The sequence below is a fragment of the Neodiprion pinetum genome, chromosome 5 (genome assembly GCF_021155775.2).
Source record: "Neodiprion pinetum isolate iyNeoPine1 chromosome 5, iyNeoPine1.2, whole genome shotgun sequence".
Classification (NCBI taxonomy): domain Eukaryota; kingdom Metazoa; phylum Arthropoda; class Insecta; order Hymenoptera; family Diprionidae; genus Neodiprion; species Neodiprion pinetum.
This window is the reverse complement of record NC_060236.1, coordinates 15423118-15444136: the sequence shown is the minus strand read 5'-3', so window position 1 is coordinate 15444136 and position 21019 is coordinate 15423118. Positions and strand designations below refer to the sequence as shown.

The 21019-nt window shown below is 38.3% G+C and overlaps 1 protein-coding gene across 3 annotated transcripts in view; it reads left to right on the top strand.

The window, feature by feature from the left end:
- LOC124219107 (zinc finger protein 567) overlaps window positions 1–21019 on the top strand; it is a 169192-nt gene that overhangs the window by 131841 nt on the left and 16332 nt on the right. The window lies entirely within an intron of this gene.

Sequence of the window (21019 nt, the reverse complement as noted above, 5' to 3'; positions counted from 1 at the left end):
CAACGTCGCCCGATTTTTCGGTAACGAGAGTGTGTGTGAAAAAATGACAAAAGCGATCAGTCGAGTATAGGAATGGCTCAAGGCGTGTCACGATTTGTTTCTTTGATTATTAAGTGTAATAAAGTCATTCTGTTTTTCCTTTTTCTATCACATGTCAGTCCTGAGTTGTCATTATCCTCGAGTCCGTTCCAACACCACCAGGAACGAATAAAATGTCCCATATTAGTACCTGTTTTTACTTGTTGATTAAAAATAATATTATGTTTTTGCTGCAAATTATCGCGAGTGGTATTTATAATTATACTAGGTACTAACCGGCTAATACTCGCGAAAAATATACGATTTCTTTCAACTTTGAGCTATCAGTAGCAGCACCCGCAGTGTGTGTACCAGCCGATACCTATTTTACGCACCGCACGTACGCACGCAGCCACAAGCTGCGCCTCTTGTTATGTTATGATTATGTTATTGATCTTTATAATCGTTTTGTAACTGTTTTTATTACAAGAGAAGCACATAACACAGTCAATTCAAACAAAGCTGTAAATAACAGTATAAAGCTTTATTACTGAGCAAGCGAGAGCCGCGGGAGAAAGCACGATTGACGCGTGCGTGTGCGATCATGCGCGATTGCGTCCGCGCTGCGATTGGCGAGTCGCAAGTTGAGGTGCGGGGCGTCCGTGCGTTTGCACGTGGTGTCGAGTGAGGTAGCGTGACTCGCTCCTGTCAAACAAGCTCAAAAGCATACTACTTTCTGATAATACTATTGATTGCAGAATAAGCGATATGGCCGATAACATTCCAGAACAATTAGTCGAAAAATTAACGAAGTGCCCACATTTTGTTTCGCAGTTAGATGAATCTACTGATGTTTCAAATTGTACGAGATTTATGGTATTTGTGCACTCTGAAGCAGATAAAAGATATTTTATTTGCAAAGTACTTTCTGCGAATACTACTGGCTAGTATTTGTAGGACATCTTTTTAGAAAACGGCCGCGACTACGAGATTGACTGTACAAAATGTATCGCCATTTGTAGCGATGGTGCTAAAGGTATAAACGGATAAACGGCAATAAAAGTGTGCTCGTTGTGAAATTAAGATCGATAATGCCCATTGTTTCATGGACACTGCTTTCTTCATCAATGAGGTCTAGCAGCCTTTTATCTTCTGATTAAAATGATGTGCTTAAAGAGGTGATCAAAGTTGTGAACTCTATTAAAGGTAAAGCCTTGCCTACTCGACTGTTTATAATCATTTCTGAAGACATGGGTCGTCTCCATCAAAATATCCTTTATCACATAGAGGTCAGGTGGCTTTTCAAAGTAAAGTTACTGACATGAGTTCTAGGACTAAAAGCTGATTTTTTATTGTTCTCACAAAATGCTAAATCTATATGAATTATTTTTATCACCCTGCTTGGCTATTGAAATTAACATTTCTCGCTGATCTTTTTGACCACCTAAATATTTTTAATAAGAGCCTTCAAAGGAGAGAAGAAAACATTCTAACGACCAAGGATAAAATTAAAGAATTCTTCGTAAAATCCGCTTGTGGTCAGTGTCTTAAAAAAAAGTGGTGTACGGGTATTTCCCTTGCTTTCAGAAGATTTTCGAAGAAATTGCAACGGACCAATCTTTGGTAGTAACTTCTCACTATACTGGCATGATACAGAGCTTGTATAATTTCGAAGAGAAACTATGAAGTTCCTTTCCTGAACTGGACTTTGAAGCTGACAATGGGTGAAGATGGATACTAAATCCTTTTTTGGATATGTAAGTCAGTACAACTTGCAGATCTGAGCATGAAGATAAAAGAAAATTTTATAGATTTAGCTGCTGATAGCATTATTAAAATGGAATTGAATTCGCAAAACATTGACATCTTCTGGATGAAGAGAAAAGAAGTATGTCCATGGCGAGGGAAGCTTTAAATTATCAGTGCCATTCCCCACTTCCTACCTATGTAAACTAACGTTCTCGTTAGTGGTGAGCATAAAAACTAGTAGAAGAAATTGGCTTCAATTAAAAAATGATTTAATTATTCACGTATCAAAAATTCAACCATGAGCAGACAATTTATTAAAAAATAAACAGGCACAGCCTTCTCACTAGAAATGTTGTGTTTTTATTGTAGTGTGAGACCTACAACCCTTACTTTATACTTTTACCTGCCTTGCAACCACGACCCCCCGAGTAAGACTTAGCGACCCGCTGAGGGTCCCGACCCACAGGTTGAAAAACACTAATGTATAGTACGACTAACTGTGTTCATTGAAGGAAGTGGTAAATTTCCCGCGAGAGTCTCATACGCGACTCTACCTCCTGTCATGAATACGTATGCAGCAAATTTCTTCATCCCTACATAGTATTTGTATTCTATTTCCTTACTATGAGACTTTGCGATTGCTGCTTTGTTTAGCATTTTCAAAAATGGTGATTGGGTATTTCTGCATTTTCTTTTTCTTCCTCCTGTCTTTGATTTTCTATAACTATTCCTTCTTTTATTGGTCGAACATTCGTGAGCATATCAGAGTAATTCGTCGGGTAATTACTCTGGTTGTTCAGTTCCCTGCAATCCTACTTCATTTTCTCGTAGAATATTGAGGGAGTTTGTAAATTTTCCTCCAAAAGATGAAAAGTGCTGCTCGGGTTGTTCAGCACTTAAACAGTAAACAGTAAACAGTAAACAGTAACACCTTCTTTTTACTACCAGAGTCAAGATTGATAAATACTGCTTGTTGAAGTTAGAAATTACCCATTTACCTTTATTATGTTGTACTGCTTTAGTAAAGTTTAATACCACACGGCATACGGGACAAGTGATATGAGTTATGTAACAAGAATCCATGGACGGGTTCTGAGGATGACTGTAGGTGTGATCACGATTTTGATTTCACTTTTCAATTTTTAATGTAATTCGGGGTTCAGATTTCGTTTGTTATTTCTACAAACTTACGAATTATATCAGCTACCTTTTTCTATCCAATTTCGATTTGGGTGTAAACCGAGGTTTCAACATTAACGCTTAGAGCTTCTCTACAACAAGAGTCTCTCAAAGATCGTGCAACTTGAAGACATTGATTTTTCTTCTCTGTGTTTTTCCAATATTGATTCATAGTTGATTTCACATCTTGTATCGTCTATATCCTCGAAGTCGTTGATTACCCGAAGATACACGACCGCACTAAAAATGACATTCGACGCGACCCAGAAACCGTGGAGTTCGACCGCGATCGCAGATCACAAGAACCGAATCCAAGGATAACGATAAATTGCGGGTGGCTAATATTTTGAATTGGCCAATAAATGAAACAAAGATATTTAGAGAATAAAAGTCTAGAAAGCGTAAAACTTAGATATCTAAAATTTAGAAAAATAAAAATCTCGAAGGTCCAAAATAACAAAATCCCGGCAAACAACGCACAGTTGTCGAAAACCACTCGACATGCGTATTATGTTGAAATGTCAATATCTCCGTAAGTAAATAAGCTAGAGAAATTTAAACAAAAATTAATTTGAAGCTGAGAATGTAAAACAAGCTAGCCCAAATTTCAGACCGTGACGTACTCGATGCCAGATTTTTTTATAAACTCAAAAGTCGAAGGTCAAAGGTCGAAGGTCGAAAATCGAAGGTCGAAGATCGAAGGTTGAAGGTCGAAAGTTGAAGCTCGAAGATCAAAGGGTGAAGGGTTAAATAGGGGTAGGATGGACGGTGGTTGGAATAGATGGGGTGGGAAAGAGATTGATTGATAGGTTTATTAATGCCCTAGAGTACTATGGGGCAAAGGATTACAAGAAAATGTTATAACATGTTTGTGATAAAAGATATGCAACAGACATCGTGAAAATATAGTGGGTATTGAGAGATATTAGCTATATTAATAGTATAGTGAGATTAAAATTAATGATTAATAATATAAATGGGTACGGCCAATACTTTTCGACCGCAGCTTGCGGGCTTGGGTCAGCGATTCGGCTGCTGATTTTTTTCAAGAAAGTAGATCATAAAAAAAGAAGATTCTACAAATTTGAGCTTAATATAAGAAAATCTGGTGGCTATAGAAATTTTTGAAGTTTTTAATAATTCAATTTTTTAGTTATTTTCACGATTTTTTCATGGAAGCTCTATGGGACTTAAAGACTCAAATTAAACGGCATTCCCTTTCTCTGACCTTGTATTTTGAGGAAAAAAATAGTTTTTTACTCCAACGTAATATCCAGTTTAATTAGGACCCTTTTCATGAACTACCATTTGAGCAAAATTTCGCATAACTTTGAAACGCTGCCAAGTCAAGAATTTTCCAAGTAGACGGCCAATCGATCGCTCAAATTCTTCATCTAGGTATACTTTATCACTACCTACACGAATTATTGGTAATTACCACGTTCCTTTTTATATTCGCTGTGAGCCGCTGCTTGGAGGGGAGCTGCGAAACGATCGCAGCGCGCGGGGTGGCGAGTAGTGAGTTGAGCCAGCGTGTATTGTGATAGCATTTTGTATGAGAAACAATAGACGGTATGTGGAATTACACTTGTTATGCTGTTAACTGCAAAAATAACGATAAAACTAGTGATTGTATATTTTACAAGTTTCCAACTGCATCACATAAAATAGTTCAAAATAGGAAAAGCGTAGTTTCTGTGGTTTTCCATCTATTAAGACCGAAGAAGATTTATTAGATATTGCTGGAGTGAACTTCCAGAACTTTAATTTTTTATTATCCAAAACTGAAAACCCATCGGAAAGATTTACAATAACAAGAAAACAGAGGCTTTTAATTTTTTTAGTGAAAATGAAAACTGGCCTCACATTTTCAGCCATAGCAATTTTCTTTGGTTTACATCGGTCAACTATCTCCAAGATATTCTTTTCAACTTTACAATATTTGAGTTCGTCAACTGCAAATTTAGTGTTTTGGCCAAGTAGAGATGCCGTACAGAAAACTATGCCGGAATGTTTTAAACCTCAGTACTCTAATACTCGGGTTATCATAGACTGCACTGAATTCAAGATAGATGTTCCGTCAAGTGTTGACGACCGTATTTACTGTTACTCTCATTACAAGAAAGGTTTTACAGCAAAAGTACTGATTGGAATCACACCATCTGGGTTCATTTGTTTCAAATCGAAAGTTGCTGGCGGTAGAAAAGGTGATTCCCAATTAACTATTGAATCGAATTTCGTAGATTCATTGGAAGATGGTGATGTGGTTTTAGCAGATAAAGGTTTTTCTCAAATCAGATTTATCATTGAGGCAAGTGGTAAACGAGTATTTTTTATTATGCCACCATTTTGGAAAAAAAATCAGAATTTTCGAAAGAAGAAACAGATCTGACTTACAACATCGCAAGAGTTCGAATTCATGTAGAAAGAATTATGCAACGACTTAAAACATATCAAATTTTGTATAAAATTCCAGAAAATTTGTTCTTTTGCATCGATAATATTATTCATGTTATCTGCGTATTAGTAAATTTACAGTCACCAATTTTTTCTAATAAAACAACAACTATCAAGTAGAATAATAAAAACCTTTATTCGTAAAAGGTAGTGGTTTTCATTGTGTATTTATTAATATTATATTGCTACATACTACTGGAGTTTTAACTCGTTATTATTTTCAACTTTTCACTTCACTGTTACAATGGAAATATCACTTATTTGATAATATTTTGCTGATTTGAATATTTATCAGTGTGTCTCTAATGTAAATTAACACGCCGGCTGTTTAGCTTTTGAAACCGCTAGGTGGCGGCACGAGCGAGGCTCACAGCGAATACGGCCTGGCAAAACCAACTGATTTCTGAAAAATCGCTGTTTTTAGATAGCTGTAAATTTTTTCTATCAACTCGGAATCGCTTGAAATTTTCAGGGAAAATACTTCATTCTATCCCCAAACAACGCTAAAAATTTCCAGCTAGGAGTCGAAGTTGTTAACGAGCTGTGAATTTTCAAAATGTTCAAGTTTCCCACATAATATTTCGTATTTCATGGCATTATCAACCATATAACAAGTATTGAGTATGACTTCATGGGACACAAAGAAACAAATATTTAATTTCAAATAAATAATTACAATATGAATGATAAATAAAAATATTTTATACTACTATAAATATCCTATTCTCGCAGTCAATGAGTTTTTTTTTAAGGCGATACAAATTATAGGGATGTAAGCCATATTTTTATAACATTACTTTAGTATGTAATTTTGCAAGCTCTTCATGTTCCTTTTTATTTAGGTTAATAATCGACAAGTGTAAGTTTGCCACGCGCAATTCAAGAAGTCGTTGATAATGCCATGAAATACGAAATATTATGTGGGAAACTTGAACATTTTGGAAATTCACAGCTCGTTAACAACTTCGACTCCTAGCTGGAAATTTTTAGCGTTGTTTGGAGATAGAATGAAGTATATTCCCTGAAAATTTCAAGCGATTCCGAGTTGGTAGAAAAAAGTTACAGCTATCTGAAAACAGCGATTTTTCATAAATCAGTTCGTTTTGCGAGGCCGTATATAAAAAGGAATGTGGTAATTAATAATAATTCGTGTAGGTAGTGATAAAGTATACCTAGACGAACAATTTGAGCCATCGATTGGCCGCTTACTTGGAAAATTCTTGACTTGGCAGCGTTTCAAAGTTATGCGAAATTTTGCTAAAATAGTAGCTCATGAAAAGGGTCCCAATCAAACTGGATTTTGCTTTGGAGTAAAAAACTATTTTTTTCTTAAAAACACACGTCAGAGAAGGGGAATGCCGTTTGATTCAAGTCTTTAAGTTATATAGAAGCTGAGGTACAAATATTTGAAAATTAGTGAAAAATCGACTTTTTTAAAACTTCAAAAATTTCTATAGCCTCCAGATTTTCTTAAATTAAGCTCAAATTACGAGAATCGTCTTTTTTTATAACCTAATTTCTTGAAAAAAATCAGCAGCCGAATCGCTGACCCAAGCCCGCAGGCTGCGGTCGAAAAGTATTTGACGTACCCAAATATAAATAATAATACCACATTGATAAGTATAGTGGGATATTGCTAGACGTCGAAGATAAAATTTGTATGATAGAGATGTGTTTTAGCGAGTAACAGGAGAGAAGACTCGGGATCTGGTTTGATACAGGTTGTCACAATAAAAACTGAAGACACTAAATTTAGCAAAAAAAATTATAACTTGATTTATTGGATACACTATACACAGTTAGCGAATTACCCGATATGTACAATGCACGTGGTTGCCAAGAACAACACGTGGTAGCGAATGCACCCAAATTCACAATTAATTTATGTTTCGGCAAGGTATCGAATAGTTAAATGTGTGTCTCGCGACACTCAAAATCGTCCTCGCACATGTACGCACACTTGCGTGCAATGTTTACTTGCCGTCTCTGCGTCAAATCTCGCCGCTTGTCCGTGTCGCGACTCAAAACCCATCAGCTGTATCTCATGTATTGTCTACTATCTCGAAATCATGTATGTGTATAATCTATGTGTTCTCTCGCTCTGTAAAATCTTCACTCTCTGTAACGTTCTCTTGCGATACGGTCTGTATCGCCGCATCAAAACCAATAAAAATTCTCGGTTACTATTAATCATCATCTCTCTCCATCTCAACATCACTTTCGTTTCATTCACACTCGTTCTCGTCACTAATTCGCGGATCCCACGTCGATGATCCATATCTTTTTGCCATCTCTCTAAACAATTTGATAATTCCTTTAAAGCGAATTCTCACACATTAATTATTACAGTAACTTCAATAAAAAATTCAACCAAATACCACGGTCACAACTATTTTTATCAATAGCCGAATAATTAAATAAACCAGCGACAAGAAAAAACACGAGGTGAACAGGAGGTAGCAGTAAGAACAATATGCCGGAAAAACCGGGAGAATTGGCGTCTTCTTCTCCGTGAGAATGACTGCGCATGTCCAATAGCTAAGAGCCAATAAAAAAATTCATAGCGAGTGACGTCAGAGAATAGCGAAATGCGCAAGCGTCAATAAATTTAAACTATAAATTTATTGATTGGCTATCGATTGGCGGGTGATCTATGCCCTGCTTAGTGCTGCCTTCTTGCTGCGAGTAAGCCGAACTTCGCTTCGCCCGGGCAATTTGAGTGTTGACTGAACAAGATGTAATATGAAACGATCGTCTATACATATAATCGTCAGATAATTACCATTGAATAATATAAATTTATTTTATATCCATGAAAAAATAACGTACTGCCAATTATGGTGGCCGATCAAAATCTCCCAAAAATGAAATCGTCCCGGACAAAATCTCCGCGATAAAATTCCGGATAAAATTCCCCGGACAAAATCCCCGCTGGACAAAATCACCCTTGACGAAGAAAATATAAAACAAATCAAATTACAATAAATCAAAATGTATGAAAGTCGACGATTAAATGTGTGATTTTGACGATTCGATGATTGCTTCGGGTGAAAGTATATAATTTTGCAAGGGGAATTTTTCCGGGGAAATTTTTTTAGTGGTGGTTTTGTCATGGCGGACCTGCGGGGGGATTTTGTCCAGGGAGACAAAGGGATGTGTGTACGGTAACCCCAATTATTATTGCATATTTTATGTAAAAAAAATATAAAAGTATTTAATTTCCTTTTCAAATTAAAACAAAAATTATTTTCAATATTCAATTCTCTTAAAACTATATACATATATATCGGATCGTATACTATATTATATAAAGATATCGCCGCTACTGCCGCCGTGTCAAGCAAATTTAATCTCAAACCCACGTATATGCCCTCAGATCTTGACAGACTTGACCTCAAACCCATGTATATCCCCTTATACCTGGGCCGTGTTTGACGGTCTCTTCTTTTTGATGAATTCCTTCGAAATCATAGGAGCGCACGCGCAAATCGTACTTCCTGCTGCGCGAGACCGGCACATACACAAATTATTACAATGAGAATATAACCTCAAAACCCGGGTAAATTGGTCGAACCACGTGTCAAATACTGTCGGTATTGTTTTTACCGTCGATCTTGCTTTATACCTAGAACAAAAGATGTCTCAGAAGCAACAAGTTATGGTAAAACACATAACTTGTTGACACGTTTTACCAGGTTTTGAGGTGATATTCTCATTGTAATAATTTGCACATGTGCCGGTCTCGCGCAGCAGGAAGTACGTTCTGCGCGTGCGCTCCTATCATTTTGAAGGTATTCATCAAAAAGAAGAGACCGTCGAACACTGCCCTGGACAGATTAACCCTCGAATTTACATATGAGCGAGTCCACGTTACTTCACTGAAAAAAAAACCGTCAAGTCACGGATCTTTACGCCATTCTCAATATTCGTAGTACTACGTAAAAAAAAAATTCAATTCCAAGGATTTTGAATTTTTTTCAAAAATGGCGGAGTTAGAGCTATGTTAATTTTTGTAAACCACTGTTGCACCGCTATGTTCGAAAATTCATATCTCCGAAAGTATTCATCGGAGCGGTCTGATCCTGCAATCATTCTGTTGGTAAAAAAATGCGCTTCCATACAAAAACATTTATTTTGAAAAAAAAAAATTTCTGTCAATTTTATTTTACCGTTTTTTTTTTTATTATTTTGCTCCCATTCCGCGGGACTAACAACAATTCATGGAGATAATTTTTTTAAGGTACCTGTATCCTTCCCCTTCAATTCTAAAAAAAAATCTATGGAGAAAATACCTGGGCCGGAAAAAAAAAGAAACTTCTCGTCGCGCGTCACCGCGCTCCCGCGAGCTCGCTGTGTTGCGTATAGTGTTAAATTTCATTTGATGCTCTTCTACTTACCCGGGCTATCCATTCTACGAAAATAGTCATTCAACCACCTTAGCCCTTTCGTATCCGTCTACTGGTCATCCTCATGGTAGAATTTTATCGAAGTGAGGAGGTCAGTCGCATAACACCAGGTGAAAGAAGCTGCATAACCGATGAAAGAAATGGTGAAAAAATATCGGTTCAGAAGCATTTGATGTTGAATAATCTGAGAGAATTGAATCGATTGTTCCGTGATCGTTATCCGGATAAAAAAATCGGTTTTTCTAAATTTGCAGAGTTGCATCCGAAAGAATATATTTTGGCAGGACCGAGTGGCACTTATACCGTGTGTGTTTGTACCTGTCGCCAGAATGTAAAGCTGATGATGATGGGTGCAAATATTAGTAATTTAGTTAAGAAAGGAGCTGTGAATTTTCCGACCTACCAGCATTGTTTAGCTCAAATTGTTTGCAATCCATCACAGCCACAGTGTCATTTAGAAGCATGCTCGAATTGTTCTGGTGTAAATGTCATCGAAACGTCGTTGCAGGAAGCCTTTGCGAATAATTTCATCAACGATGTTACTTATAAACAATGGATATCATTCGATCGAACGTCTTTGGAGACACTCACCAAAAAGTCCGAGGATTTTATAAATAACTTCTGTGATCAACTGTCAAAATTGGTTGCACATGATTTCATTGCAAAGCAGCAAAGTAGTTATTGGCAGAAGATAAAAGACAGCTTGAAAGTTGGTGAATTTTTAGTAGTATGCGATTTCGCTGAGAATTATGCATTTGTTGTACAAGATTCCACGAAAGGGTTTCACTGGGGCAATAATCAGGCAACTATTCATCCAATCGTGGTTTAGTAAAAGTTACGGTGATCATCAGTTGAGACATTTTAGTTTTGTGATAATTTCCGAGCATCTGAAACATAATACAGTTGCGGTTCATTTATTTAAAAAAAAAAAAAATAAGCAACTTTATGAGAGAAGTTTCAAAATTTGATTCTTATAAAAAAAAAGTGTGTGTGTCAGCTCCGACGCACGACTGGAGTTTACTCCTTACGAACGATAATCATGATACATATCGAATAGAAAAAGAGGGTAAATGAACGCATCTTCCAAAATGATAAGAGAAACAAACATATATCTGTAATTATTCGGATTATTTATATTACTTCAATAAAAGCTTAGTACATAAAACTACACGTATCAATGCATAGAAGTACAAGAAACTTTAAAATCAAAACATTAACAGTTGATGGTTAGGTTGCTGTTTGTGTACGTTGTATCGATACAATAAATGCTACTATATGTATTTATTATATAGCATGCATACCCTGTACTCGGCAGCAGTATTCAAGTTGCGGCAAAACCTCGTAATACAAAGGCACACAACACACACGTACAAACATACGCACACATTCAACTCTCAGAGCGCAGGTAGTGAACTATACAGTGAGACTACAAAGCACCGCACAAAGAGGAGACCCCGAGTATAGGATACGCTGTGTAATGTATTCCATCTCATTCTATTGCACATTCAATCCTACAGATGTATATGTTTGTCTCTTTCTACCAGCCCCCTGCAACTAGATCGAGCGAAAAAGTAAAAAAAGTAACCTAGTATGTCACATAATTTTAGTTCTTATTGAAGGCGCTAGTAGTGCAGTTGCACGGGTTGCACTCTGTAAAGGCCGTAAAGGTAATCGGGCAAACCGTGCAACTGTACTACTAACGCTCTCTACCGAGTGTGACAACATAGACTCGTTTTCTGAAATACAGAGTTGCAGGGAGCTGCTTTCTACGTAACGCCTGAAGTTTTCGTGTTACACTTGATTTTACTCCGCATATAATTTCCGTACCGGGCCCTATAACTCAAATCGTTTCTTAAGGAGTAAACTCCAAAAATAATTTATTTTTGCAATGGAGCAGCTCCCAATATAAGAACAAAAAGTATTTCAGAAACATAACACATCACTTTGAAGACTTTCACTGCCAAGCCGAATGGCATTTTTTGGAGTTTACTCCTTAAGAAACGATTTGTGTTTACCCTCTTTTTCTATTCGATATATATCATAATAATCGTTCGTAACGAGTAAACTCCATTTGTGCGTCGGAGCTGACACACGCACACTTTTTTTGCTACATCACATGGAAAAGGCCTGTGTGATGGTGTTGGTGGAACTGTTAACAGATTAGCTTCACGTGCAAGTTTACAACTGATTAGCAATTCCGATCCTATTCAAACACCGCTGGATCTATATAATTGGGCATGTTCTTATTTTCGGAGCATATCTTTTGCGTACTGTACGTCTGCAGAACATCAAGTAGAAGAATTTATTTTACAAACGCGATTCGTTTAAATCCTTGACAGTTTGTGGCGCTCTGAAATTACACACGGTCATCTCAGTATCTCATAAACTCGTCAAAACAAAATTATTTTCCCCATCAGAAAAATTTGATTCGACGAAAATTATGAAATAATTTTAAATAAAGGTGTCCTACTAACCTTCATCCTGCGAATCATCGCTAAAAATAGCGGCGCTTTTCAGAGTCACCAAAATATTGCAAAAGATCCATCAGTCACATAGCACAAACCGAGTGAAATAGAATCAAACCCAATTCCAGCACAAGTATGTATAACTCCGAGAAAGAATGACCAGGAGACGGAAGTGTCAAGGTGGTTGAATAACTATTTTCGTAGAATGGATAGCCCGGGTAAGTAGAAGAGCATCAAATGAAATGAACACTATTGGAATGTACAAACATTCAAGACGCCACCTGGTGTGAAAACGCAGTACTGCTGTTAGCAGGTCGCTCTGCGGGCTTCGCATATGACAGCTAATGGCACGTCGGCACAACTTGTTATTACTCGTTTATGTATCAATTTATGGTCAAATATGGAATTTCCACCGCGGAAATCCAAAAGTGAAGTCTTCTGCAGTGTTTTCAGCTGCACGAGTAAAGCTGCTAGGATTACAAATAGACTGGGAATAGTAGATGTGGACCGAAGAGCAGCATGGATAAAAGTATTGAAAATGGGGAAAAAAGTTACTTCCTCCATGAAAGTGTGCTCCTTACATTTCACAAAGGACGATATTTTTCCTGGTAAAAATATTTTCAAAAAACAATCCTGCTAATACAAATAGTTATATTAAAATTACTGAAGAATTGAGTTATAGTTGCTCGATTCCTATCTATGCGATTCCTACCATATTCCTACTTACGTATTAAATTTTTCTATACTACCAGTTGAAAATTTTTTATATTGCCACATTTCCATCTTCTCAGTCACAGAGCTCATAATAGAACACCAACAATGTGTTTACAAGCACTTCCCAAGCCGGCCTTACAAGTGCACTCCATGGCCTTTATTTTTCCAGCCCTGGTGATTTCACCCTTGATTTCGTGTGGGGCACTTTTCAGCTGAGATGTTTGGAGACAGAATGCCATTATTTCGTAATTTATGTCAACTTCAGTCGACGTTCTTCCGCAAGAAAGCATGTGACCAACACTCAGTAAGCTGTCGCCTCCAATAAAATTTTTATTACTTGGCTTCGTAAGAGCGAATTCGCAGATGTCTTGCATCGAAAGTTTCATATCGATCCTAATTGTAGATATTACGCGTTTTTAATTAATTGTACCCCCGAATTCAACGCATAGTGTGCATATCTAGCAATAGGTGACCTACCGTCGCTGGTTTTGGCTGCCGCCGGTAGGTCGCAAGTTCTAGGCCACGCCTCCATTGTACATCCCAATACACAACACAGCGAGCTCGCGGGAGCGCGATGACGCGCGATGAGACGTTTCGTTTCTTTTCTCCGGCCTAGGTATTTTCTCGATCGATTTTTTTTAGGATTGAAGGGGAAAGATACAGGTAGCTGAAAAAAATGATCTCCATGAATTGTTGTTAGTCTCGCGGAAATGGCAGCGAAATCAAAAAAAGAAACGGTAAAATAAAATTGACAGAAATTTTTTTTTTTTTCAAAATAAATTTTTTTGTATGGAAGCGCATTCTTTTACCGACAGAATGATTGCAGGATCAGTCCGCTCCAATGAATACTTTCTAAGATATGAATTTTCGAACATAGCGATGCAACAGTGGTTTCCGAAAATTCACATAGCTCCAACTCCACAATTTTTGAAAAAATTTCAAAATCCTTCAAATGGTAATTTTTTTTCATAGTACTACGAATATTTTGAATGGCCCAAAGATCCGTGACTTGACGGTTTTTTTTTTTGAGTGAAGTGACGTGGACACGATCATATATGCCCCCATTCATTCACAGATTTAACCCCTTACGCCTGACATATGCCTTCATACCTTTACAGATCTGACCCTTTACCTGATATATATGCTCTCATACCCTTACAGATTTAACCCTTTACCCTACATATATACAATATACATCTATCTTAGAATCAGGGATTGAACCCTTCACCCGAAATATACCCTTAACCTACGCAGATTCGACCCTTCATTCTAAATACTGTGACGTGGATTTTTCCCGTTCCTCGGTCACTCGGAGAAAATGACCGAGAACTTACCGCGTGCACAATAATTTGGCGTCTACGATGTACCCTGGATCTAAAACAATATCGCGAAGTTTTGTTGGGCGCCTGGCGTGATCAACACGCCTCGAAATCATTAATGCGCTATACCTCGGGCATATGCTCGATAGCTCAGTACCGCGGAAAGGGGAGGGGTAATTTTTGGAGAGAGAGAGACACTCGAAATACACACGCTACTTAACAAAAGAAGTAAAATAAAATCTTATATTCACAATAGCGGTGATACAAAAACAAAAAAAATAATCCAAAAGTCGCTCGTCGCGATTCTAAAATTAAACAGGAAATTACACGTAACCTACTCTATTTCTTTCTCTACTGAGCTCGCGGCTCCCTAACTAAAATGTCACGCAACCATCACAAAATCGCCATACGCTATTCTCGATTTGCAAATTCGCCGTTTCTTCTCCACAGCGATAATTGCTCAAAACCAAACTAAAACTACTTTCTCGACGGTGCGCCGTCGGGCTACCGAACAGACGGCGTCCTCAATCTCACCCGAGATCTCACCCGACTCAGAGCTTCGACGCTACCGCGAGCTGCCCTAAATGTAAACGTGACAACATAACTTAACCTAAAGCTTATTTCAACTAAACAAATCCGCAACGCCACTATATTTCAGACGCAACCAAAACTCAATACTCGAACTTCTCGTCTCAACCGCTGCTCAACGCAACGGCAGTTTCGACTATACATCACCTCAACTCGACTAAAAACTATCTTAAATAAACGGCAACTTAACTAAGCGCAAGCACCACTCAATGTAACTTCAACTAAACACAATCTCAAGGTAACACAACTCAATTAACATTATCTTAACTAAACGGGTACGGAACTAAGCGCAAGCGCAACTAAACGTAACCTAAACTATACGCTATCGCAACGCATCCGAAATCAAACCTTCTCAAAATCCTCCAAAACGTTATTCGCTAATCCGAGCACTCCAATTCGGCACTTCCCGACCTACTCGAGAGTTGACACTGAAAAACCCGATAACGCGGCTGGACCCGGTACAGCGGAATTCGGCTATACTGAATTTCAAAAACGAGAGAGACTCAATTAAAACCCGTGACTCTACTCAACGTTCTCAAGAACTCAAAATTTACTCTACTCTAACACGCGTACTCAAGCTACGGTCATCGAGCAAAAAAATCGGCAAAAGCATTTCGAGTACTTTTCTACAACGCAAATCCATAACGGCTATCCATTACTCGGCAAGCCTTTTCGTAATTATGCTCGAAATTCAATCGCAGGGATAGAAGCAGCGCTTACCTTCTACATCCTTGCAACCCCCTTTCCATTCCCCTCGCGATTTGTGGGCGATTCCATTACTTCGCAAAACTCCCCAAAACGTGACTACTTATCACAACCGCCAGAACTAGAGTGGTCTCAAAAACCTACAACCTGCCGCAACACGGATCTCAATACACCGTCCCATACGTGACGTCATACCCACAAGAATACGCAGTAATCGATCCGTCATCGATTTCGTCGATTGCGCAACTCGACGCGCACCTTTAATAGCATCGCCGCGCAGAACTTAATGCTAAATCGCAATCTTGTCCTCCGCGCAGCTCCATGAAGTCTTGGTGGCGAGCGTGGTGCTCCCTCGTCGCTAGTCGGTCCGTCGCAAGTTCGCTGGTCAATTGTTGGCGGGGTGAAGGGGAAGAGGCTGCGGCGCGCCGGCCGCCAGCGGGAATCGCGTCCACCTTGGATTCCCGCGATGCGGGGATCTTCGTCGGCTTCCCCTCCGCAGCGAAAATAAAGGAGCGCGAAGTTAACAGGCTGTCTGTGCGCCACATCATCGGTCGGTAACATTGCGGATAACTATCTTACCAGTTATTGTGATATATACTCTAAGCATCTAGGTATGAAAATTTCTATGGGTTAGCTGTTATTCCCCGCGAATGTGTTTGCCAAGCTATTTTTCGAACGATAGATTTGACGAACTGTGACAAATTTTTCTTGTGGTTTGAACTACTTCGACGTAAATTTTGAAGAGATCTGCTTCTCAAAATAACTCGAATCAGCACTCGCTCGTCGTCAAATGCTACAGCTGCGGTTATGAAATGGGTGGAAATTACACGAATCCACGTCCCAATGACAGTTCGACAAGGCCACCCTTCAAAATAAATAGGCGAGTATTTGATGGAATGATCAGCATTGGACTAGGGCAGTCAAGTATGGAAAAATTCTGTACCGTAATGGGTATGAAAAGGCATGAGTGTCAGTAGCTTCAATAGTCATGTGGACCAAGTGATTGCAGAGACTGAGAAGTTAGAAGGGGGAGTTTTCGAGAAAGCTAGAAAAACTGTTGGAAGAGCGCATGAAGTAATAGATCCCGCATTGGAGAGTGGAGTAGTATTTGACGTCGCAGTATCTTACAACGATACATGGCACAAACGATGCCTTACATCGTTATATGGAGTAAGAATAGTCATCGACATCCTTATTGGACTAGCCATCGATTGCTATGCACCCTCAAAATACTGCCAGATGTGCGTCGTTGTCGCAGCCCAACTGGATGCTTCGTCGCCTGATTTTGCAGTGTGGCAGGATGGTCATAAATCAGAGTGCAGTAAAAACTACAGTAGCAACCGCAGTTGCTGAGTTCAACATGAGAGCGCTCCATGCTCAAAAGGCAAAGATATTAGTGAGGTCTGAAAAGGTGGCAGATAATGCAAAAAAGATGAGTTAGCAACGAGATGCCAGATGAAAGCGTAAGGTTGAATGGAACGCAACGACGGAGTGCAAGAAAGCCAGCCAAACAGTGAAAATGAAGAAAACCGCCGCGGAGAAGTCTGAAACAGAAGCCGAAGGAACAACGTATGGTGCTGGAGAATTCTAACGATTTCTTCACACGACTGATTTGCAAGCAGTCAGCTCCAAAGTTAAATTCAGGTATATTATTGTATATTAGACTCAAGTGTGGGCTAGATAAATATTAGTTGATCATTTTCATTTACTCAATATGTTATTGAAGTATTTGTCTAGCCCTAATAATTATTCCACAATAAAACAATTGGATTTTTCTCTGCCTTTATGTTCCGAAGTGAGTTCATTGAAAATTGAATGATTCTGGAGGAAGAAGCGGAGTAAGAAGAGGGTTGACCTCAGAACAGACACGCAGAAACCGATTGGGTACAAACTGGCACCGAAGAATGCAATTGAAGAGAACAATCAAAACAACGATAGGCACTGACGAGTGACACATGATTTATCAATATATTACCAACGAAGATCGAGTTACATAGAAGCGTACGGCTTATGGGCCGCTTGAAGCAAAACTTTCCGGGACTCGTAAATCTGTAAGATGGCTCTACCGTCGGTCGACAGTAGAGAGTTAGCACGATCACCCCAACTCGCCGGTTGGAGCCAACACATCGGCACTGTACACATTATTATAGAGCGCTGTACGTCAGCCACACAAGCAAAGGCGCCACTAGCGACACCTAGCTGTTGGGGGGATAGCTCGTCCGAGCACCCTAACTTTTCTTGCTTCAAATAGCCTGCAGGCCGTACGCTTCTATGGGACTCAACCTTCGTTGATATTACTTACATTCTGAAATGAATTTTAAACTCGATTCAAATAAATGAAATTAAAGATAAAAAAAAATTATTGAATAATGAATTTTTTTCCTTTTGATCTAATTTTATGTGGTCCATATCAATGATAAAGTCAACTAAGTCAAAGTGTCTTATCTCTACGGTAAATATCTCATTCTTTGCATACTTCATATTTGCTTCTTAGAAGGTCATGAAACTGAATTCATTCAATTGCGTTTATCTCAGAACTATGTTTTCACGTAATCAAAAAATTCCTTGCGCATTAGATTTCATTCAATCATTTTTCCCTTTGGCAGATATATTTTTAGGCATATTATCTTGAAATCGTTGCAGGGAATTTTAGCTTCGGTGAATATAACTCATTTCCTAACCTATAATATACTAAAAATTGTAGCAAAAAAAAAATTGGTCGTCTGTAAATTCGTTTTACGGACGATAGTTTTACGTAATAACGTCATAAAGAAACATTGATGAAATATTGCATACTTTTCTTAATTGAATTGAATTATTATCACTGAATTATCATTGTTTTGTATAATACAAAGAAGGAGTCAATTGAAGATTATAATTTTTCGGTAAATTAACATTTATTTACACTCGTTAATTAAAATATTTTTTCACTTAAACTATACCACTGTTTTGAAAAAAATAGTTAATTGAGGTGAACAAAATGAAATCCGACTGAAAATTATGAAGGAAATGAATTAAATCTTATTAAATTTTAGAAATAAACACAAAACACGTAAGTTCTCGAAGAAGCTCGCGTGGCGGCGTTCAAGTAGCAGAACTATTTGAATTGCTAGCTCTGACGTCATGCGAGAAGAGAGAAATGTGTACAAGCCGACACTTGGGCCGATCGTGCCTCTCTATCGCTTGTTCCGCGCTCTCGCTTGCACGCTCAGGCTCAGGCGGAACGTGACACTTTTTCGTGCATGCAGCCGGTGTTCATCGATTTATAAGACGTTATCACGTCAAAAAAAATTCAAATAGTTGAAGTAATAGTTTCAATGACTTAGAAATCTCTAATCAAAAATTCTCTGCTACAAATTTTAGTCCATGGTATTAAGTGTATCCACAAAAAATTTCAACCTTCTACGATGAAACTTAATGCGCAAGGGATGTTTCGAAGAAATCTTAAAAAAATACATAACTTTGGAATTACTTGATCTATTGAGCTGAATTTCGGATCAGATTCTAGTTTTAGGATTGTAAATAACTGGTCCAAATTTCAAAGAAATTGATCCAAAAATACGGGACTTTTTTTTTCACCGATGTCACCCCCTAAGGACAGGTCTAATAAACATGATACGTAATTTAATAAGGTCAGTATAACACTTGCAGTCATACATGATTCTTTTACATAAACGTATTGACAACGTCTTCGATTCTCGAGGCGCAATATTTCCCTTCGATCGAACTTGCTGCTGGTAAAAATTATGCTCTTGGTTTCGTAGAATTGTTAACCTTCAATTCCGTTGATGTCAGTCAAAATAAAATATAGCAGATAAACTAGTCACCATATCTACCAGTAGCTACGAAATTGAGGATATTGAAAAGTACGTTCTAACCGTGTTAAAAATACTAATATTGTAATCTGCATCAAGCCCAACAATAACACGTTGTGCAGCAAAATCAAATGTAGCCACATCGTAAATTTTGAACCGGTTAATTCCATAGATCAAATTCTAGATTCACACCACGTGTATTGGCCGCTAGAAAAACTCACCAATCAGATATGTCTGTAGCTATTCTCAAGGTGTTGTGAGTCGAATGTAGCATTACAACCTATGCCTACATAATGAGCGCAAAGTGCACACTATTCACGAATTTTTCCCGATTGTTTCACCGGGATATAAGATTGTGAATTGCCAGCGCAAATCATTTACCTTCCGATCACCATCAGAACCATAGATCACATACAGCTTCGATTAATTGATAAATACGGATACCTAGTGAATGTCCGTAGTAAAGTTATAACTATGAGACTGCACATCAAATTGCAATAAAAGATGGGCATTGTATATGAGACGGCTAAAAATGGATATTGGCTAATAACGGTATTGAAGAGGCTCAACCTCGGGATGAATTTTTGTCTTGTCTTCAAAAATAACCCGTGGTCGGCTTAGTGTGTATACCAGCCCCCTGACACACGCTGCTAAAAGTGGTTTGCAAAATGTCCCTCGATTCTGCCGCCAATTTCCACCACTAGTGGCGCTAGTAGTTACCTGACGAGCTTGCGCGCGGTCAGCGAAGGCAGCGAGCGTGTCAGAAGTCTACTAGCGCCACGTAGAGGAACTAAAAAACGGGGACAAGACGCGTACAATTTTTTAGTATACGAACATTGGTGAGTGTCAGGGGGCTGGTGTATACTATGTGAAGCGGCTTAGCACAAGAGCTGTTATAAGAAAAAGTAGGGAATACAAAAACAATAGGTGATGTTCTAATAATCTGTGACAATCATGCTGGTGAGAACATAACGTCAAATCAAAACGTAAACGGTGACAAAAGAAACTATCTTCTTGATAAAATAAAACAGAAGATTAATCAAAGAGGGCTTACATACAAACTGAAACAAAACGATATTAACCTATATCAGCATCATAAAATACTTGAGTTGTACTTATCTAACCGCAAATTCCAAGACAAATTTCTAAACAAGATAAGCGACTTAAAAATGTAACCACACGCCCTGCCACAGGGATCGCTCCTGAGACCGATCATATTCAACTTATATGTATCCGACGTGCCAAAAAAAGTAGCCATGATCTCGCAATACGCTGACAACGTGTGTAAACAAAACAGGAATTTTTCCAAACCAAGTTAGGTCAAAAGCGATGCGCACAACATAGAACTTCACTGAATACTATCATAAATGGGCAATGAAACGCAACGAAGGAAAAACGCAAGTGGTACCTTTTGGAAGAAAATATCACACCCGAGAACAACGATACTTCAAATTTATGGACCTGGCAACGAAAAAAGATACATTCGTACCAATAAAAAACACCTTAAAATACCTTGGAATAAAACTGACTGGAACCATGAGAGTATACCCGCTATCAGCAAAGAGGCTCAACATCACCAATTACATCATCATCTGCCCTCAGAG